Source organism: Montipora foliosa, chromosome 9 (genome assembly GCF_036669935.1).
Source record: "Montipora foliosa isolate CH-2021 chromosome 9, ASM3666993v2, whole genome shotgun sequence".
NCBI classification, from domain to species: Eukaryota; Metazoa; Cnidaria; class Anthozoa; order Scleractinia; family Acroporidae; genus Montipora; species Montipora foliosa.
This window is the reverse complement of record NC_090877.1, coordinates 33,172,381-33,178,785: the sequence shown is the minus strand read 5'-3', so window position 1 is coordinate 33,178,785 and position 6,405 is coordinate 33,172,381. Positions and strand designations below refer to the sequence as shown.

Below are 6,405 nucleotides of genomic sequence, written 5' to 3'. Positions count from 1 at the left end.
CCTCGCCGGCTCACCTTCGGTTTATGAGATTGCTCCACCCCCACGGAATGTATCAGTGGTGAGTACTGAGTCTAGTGTGTCTAGTAGACTATTGTTATACCTGTTTGGCGAAGAGAGTTTCTACGGTGCAGACAAGTTGGAGATGGAAAAAACAAGTTACCTGAGTGGTCGTACGTATTCATTACTCTTTAGCATCGTAGTCCAGACATTTTTTGCAATAACAAGCGGGTTCTCGACCACACAGCTGTCCTCATCACGAACGTGCTAAAACTACATAAATAGCCCCACCAATTGTGAAAATGTTTCGTACATTTTGGCACATCACTCCAGTTTTTTTGGTTCATTTAGAAACCAAACGCATGAGGATCCTCTTAGTCTTTTTTCAATTAATAGAGACTTTAAGATCTACGATCCGGTCGTCAAAAAGAACGCTAAAAAACAATATTTTGCGGTACTCGTTACAATAGGGAGCTTAAGCAAGGCTACAAGAACGCCACATAACAATAGCTTTAATGAGCAAAAACAACAGCTCTGCGCGCCCTGCACGTGCGTTTTACATTTTAATACATTTCTTTGCCGTTCTCGTCTTGACAACGACGTGAAATGATCAAATTTGAGGTCATGTGGAGGACGAGAGCACCTCAGTGACGATGAATTTTCAAATTCTCTCTAAATGTCCATACCCTTCTCACCAGTTTTATTCTTGGAATGTGCTCATTCTTTCCAAGCCGAGGCAACTTAGAGTAATCGCAAAATTATTACAGTAACGGGAAACAAGATTTTTTAGACCACGTTCTCGTAGCCGTGGTCGTCGTAGAGGTTACAGGGACCTTAAGATCTACGACGGCGACGTCGACGTCGACGAAAACGTCACCTCAAAATAGAACTTTGCTCTAGTAAAAGTCTTTCTCGATCATTCCATCTCGTTCACGTCGTACAATGTGCGCGACGATCCAAAAATAAATATGGTACGAGCGGTTTTCAGACTGAAAATAGAGAATGAAAGATTCTCTGTTGCATGCTCACGTTGTCGTCAAAAACCTAAAATTTAGTGATTTCATGTCGTCGTCATGCAGAGAACCGCAAAAATATGAGCTAAAATCCGTGCTGCACGTGCAGCACGATTATTTATTCTCTTGTAACCAATGTTATAATCCATCAAATATTGTCGCTCGCGCACGATTGGTCTAAACGCGTTCACGTGGGCGAATATTCCCCAGCTAAAACTGGGGAATATCCGAGGATATTCCCCAATGATATTCCCCAATTTTTAAAACCGACTTCAAGGATTCAAGTCTCACATTAAAATTAATGTTAGGCAGGATGGCAGAACGGTTTGCTTTCGTAACAGAAGAAGAGATAAAACCTGCTGGTCGATAGAGCGGTACAAGAAAACACTAAAAAATCCACTTCATACGCCGTTAACGTTTTTGACGGTAAGCTGTTTGTAAATCGTATCCGCCACTTGTATTCACACAATTAATTGTTGTACTTTTTCCCCAAGCATATTCTTTTAACTGAAGCGAAGTCTGTTCGAAACTTTGACGTGTTGACATATGACGGACTGGCAGATGCCGCTTGTTGCGAAAAATATTTGAAGGATAATAAACACAATAGTCCTCGAAGCTCACAGTTTTCCACGAGCTTCGCTCTCGGAAAACTGTTCGCTTCTCGGAACAGATAATGTCCTCGGACAAATATCCGAGCATATTTTCGCGCCAAATGAAGGCTATTGTTTATATATCATTGTTTTGTGGCGTTTTCGTCGACGTCGTCGTCGTAGATTTTAAGCTCCCTTACGAAACGAGGACGACGACGGCTACGAGGACTTCATTTGAAAATACAAGCTCGCGTTATTCATAGCACTACGAAACTATTTCATGTCGTTTCGCGTTAAAAATGTGTAGTAACTGTCGAGGAATTAAACTGGTATGAGAGAGTTGGAAGCGTAGACAGAGAACTGAAAATTCATCGTCATGTGCTAACGTCCTCCACAGTACCTTGAATTTGGTTATTTCACGTCGTCATTTAGGAGATGATAGCAAAGAAAATGTACCAAAATGTAAAACGCACGTGCAGAGCGTGCAGAGCCATTGTTTTTGCTCACTAAACCTGTTGTTTTGTAGCGTCGTCGTTGCCGTCGGCGTCGTCGTTTCGTAAGCTCCCTAAAGTCCCTATTAACGACGTCAAATCACCAAATGTGAAGTTTTGACGACAACGCGAGCGTACGAATGTGAATCTTACATTTTCTATGTTTACTCGGAAACCGCTCTTATCGTTGTATTATTAGGATACTTCGTCTACATTGTACGACGTGAACGAGATGGAATTAATCGCGATAAGACTTACGATAGTCCAAGATCTTAAAGTTCCTAATGTGTGAAACGCTGTTGTTACCTTAATTTGTTTAGGCGGCTCCCCCGCGTCCACCTAGGCAATCTGAACCAGCCTTGCGATCTCAAGCAGACGTGCAGTGGATTGAAAAAGAACAAGCACAACCACAGGCGCCACGAGAAGACAAAATGATTATTCTGAGTGGCCTGCACCTGGTATGGTAAGAGAACCTGTGTCCCCAGTGAAGTCTCCCAAAGCAGACCCTTATGAACAGGTGCGCATTGAGGGCCCTGACAAGAAGGTGCCAAATACCATAGACTGGGAGAGAGTGAGACAGGTGGGTACACAGCGTTATGGTGGAGAATACTGCACGTTATCTCCATCCTCAGTAGGACCCAATCAAACATTCAACAGAGAAAGCATTACATCAAGCGAGAGATCCAGCATAACCGAACCGGTCATGACACCGCCATTCTCTCCACCGTCGCCAAGCACTGCTGGGGCCTCCGTTTTTGAAGCACTGGGATCTTTGCAATCTTCCGACATGCCGGCAATTCCAGAGACTGATAAAGATGTCGAGGATCAAATTCGGCTGGCGAAAAACGAAAAGCTCCGATTCCGAAACCTCGAAAACGTAATTCGCTGAAAGCGGGCATGCCAAAGGTATTACCGCGAAGCGACAGCTTGAATGACAAAGAAGCGGATGTTGCGCTTGAGGAAATTAAAAGATCGCCCACACTTGAAGAAGCCAACCAAGATCCGTTTAGTGTTCGTCCGTTTGTAGAAAACGCAGAAGTTTCTGCGAAGGACGACAGTCTCAAGTCAAGCGACTTTGTTGCATTGCACAAACGTCTTTCTCCATTTTCGTCGCGAGAGGACATCTCCACCTGCGTGAATGCGTCTCAAAACGAACGCGAAGAGCCGGATGGCGCAGAGACTGACAGCGAGGTTACGCCATCGCCATTAATTTACGAGAACGTTTTGTTTAAACGAAGCGACACGACGGAAAATGACGCAAAGAAAATATCATCGGAAGGCGAAAGCGATGATGCGCGAGATGCGTCTGTGGGAAGGCCCGAGTCTTACCGATTGAGCACGTTGTCAGTGGATAGTCCCATGGACGAGATAGAAGAATGGGAAAAGGTATCATAATTAGTAGACTGTAGTTGTAGAGAATTAATGATAGTGAGTGAGGATACAAGGGAAAAATCCGATTGACGACCTTCCGATTACCAGTTAGCTATGGGATGCTCTACGTCCGAGATACAGGAAATTGTTGGGAGTTTGGGGGATTAAACTGGGTTTGCATACTATTGCGTCCGGCCTACTGCTTGAGCAGGGAAGTTCAAAGGTGGCATTTTTCGCATTTGTTTTTTAAGGAGATTCCTAGCCAGGGTAATGAATGAATAGATGTTGTCAATCGATAACGACTCCGACATATTCGGATTGTACTTGTGTTTTGCCGAAATCCCATGGTTACTTTTACAAATTTGACAAAAGAGAGAAATGATCCTCTCACTTTTATGGACAATTTAAGCAATTGTCTCTTACAGACACCTGAATTTTTCAGGTGGCTCCAAAGGAATTCGAATACTTGACCTCTGCGATGACGGTTCAATGCTCTATCTCTCTTTCGTGTATAGCCCGCACTTCAAATAAAACAAGGAAAGGAAAGGAACTTTATTTAAGTGTTTAGTCTTCTCGCACTGGATCGCTAATTGGGGACATGGTAAACTGAAAAGAACAAATTAACGCAAATCAAATCAAATGTTGGTTTTTGAGGAGAGGGGAAAACCGGAGTACCCGGAGAAAAACCTCTCAGTGCAGAGTAGAGAACCAACAAACTCAACCCGCATATGACGCCGAGTCTGGGAGTCGAACCCGGTGGAGGGGTTTTGGCAGGAAAAATATTTTTCCTGCCAAAACCCCTCCACTCCCCCCACCCACTCGGTAGTTATATCGTTCTCCCCAGTTTCGCGTTCGCTTTTTAAAACAAAGATGGTGAAAGTTTGTGCTCGATCCCGACGATCAAACGGAAAAAATAGGGGACTGTGAACAGTCTACCTTTACTAGAAAATCGTGTTTCGTCTGACGCGATTCGTACATTGTGGATTGTGGTCGTAGATTAATAACGTGGCACCGACCTTTCTGCTTTCAGATTGAAGCATTCCTATCGTCCATTGGTCAAATTGAGGTACCACAGACTTTAGAGGAACAGATAACACAAGCAGGTGTGTTTGCACTAGATTATGTCATGACCAGTGTCACGATTGTCATGATAAGAGCACGGGTTCCTTGCGATCATACTAGGCTGCATAGGGCAAGGCCGAAAGACGACCGTGGACGACGGCAACAAAAATATACTTAGCTACATGTTATTGCCATAATTTGGTAATTATTCCGTGTCGTTCTGCATGAAAGTGTATTCCAACTTTCCAGAAGTAAAGTTGGTATGAATGGTGTGGATCATTTTGGAAACAAACTGAAAATTCATCTTCGTGGGCTTACGTACTCCGCGTAAGCTCAAATTTTATCCTTTAAGCCTGGTTTCACTTGCGATGCAAGCACAAGAGCAAGCACAACCGCAAGCATAAGAGAGCTTTTGACCGTGAAAACGGAGTTAACGCAAAGTATGTGCGCAAGTACAAGCACAACAAGCACAAGGATCAAAAGTTTTCCTTTATCTTGTGCTTGCGTTTATGCTTGCGTTAATTCGCTTGCGTTGTGTGAAAATTTCACTCGTTCGAGATTCCCCGCGTCCGAGCAATTGAACAGAATGGCGGATGCCGTGGTTGATTTTGATGCTTACGTTGACGTTGGTTTTCACTAGTAGAAAAGAGCTCATTTCCCGGAGAACCAGACTGAAGTTCAAACATGGTCATCGTGACGTTAAGGGGGACGGTGACGTCTTTAAAAAGTCGAGACTAAAGAGGCGATGCTGAGGCACTCTCTATTCTCGGGTTTCACATGACGTCACGGCGGCCATGTTGGTGTCCCGACCCTTAATCCTCCGGGAATTGAACTCTATTGTTATGCAAAACGTTCTCTTGTGTTTTGTGTGAAAATCACGGCTGTTGATCACGTGAGTGAAACCCAAGAATTCGCAATAGAGTTTGACAGACGAGGGGGCACACCACCCTTGTGTGTATTGATTCACGCTCGTCTGAATAACGTCTTTTAAGCCCTATTAAAATGCATCAGATACAGCTAGTGGAATATTTCGGCTTAGGAATATTGAGTCATCTGAAATTTCCCTTGTTTCCAGATCATCTATGATCTTATGACAACTGGGCTTAGTAACAGAGGAAATTACACATCTGGCCCGGGTTGCTGGAAGCATGGTGACCGCTAACCAGCGTTAAATACCATGGAAACGTATAGGTTTTGATACCTCTCAACCTACGGTTAGCGCTAACCAGGCTTCGAGCAACCAGCCCCAGAGATTATTTTATAGTATAGTAGAAGCACCCTCAATGGCGCTTCTAAATGCGTTATAGGTTTAATTAGTGGGAAGTTTCGCCATAAAAGATATGTCTAAGAACAAGGGACTCCTAAAATTTGCAATGTTCTAAAATCATCTTTCACCGTGTGACAGTTTGGCTTAGTTAAAGTGGGCGTGACATGGCTGTGCGAGTTGTTGTTGTTTTAATTAGCGTGACTACGCATGTTGTGTTACAGGTATGGCAGACTCTGTACCCGGTTGGCTCAAAGCTCTTGACCTCGGCCAATACGAATCCTCCATGATGGCGAACGGGTTTGATGACATACATTTCTTGGTGAGTCTTCCTGAAGCTTTGAGTTTAACTTTGTTAGCTATCAGTAACGTTTGACTAAGATGATTGTATTAATAAAGATATCATCTCTTTTGCCATAGAATGGAGTCATTGAAGATGACGATCTGCTGCAGATAGGAATAGTAGACTTTTCGCATAGAAGGTAGTAATAATAATAGTCTCTTGTTAGCTCAAGAAGAAAATACAACGAAAGACATTACAAAAATAGGAAGACAACTAAAAAGAACAATGGAACGCTAAAATAAGGTTAAAAGAAAGTTCGAGCTGGGGAGGGAAG

General features: G+C 43.5%; 1 protein-coding gene across 2 annotated transcripts in view; it reads left to right on the top strand.

Annotated features, from left to right (window-relative positions):
- The window catches only part of LOC137969419 (ankyrin repeat and sterile alpha motif domain-containing protein 1B-like), a 53,404-nt gene that overhangs the window by 33,736 nt on the left and 13,263 nt on the right, over nt 1–6,405 (top strand). The gene's annotated exons all lie outside the window — the stretch shown is intronic.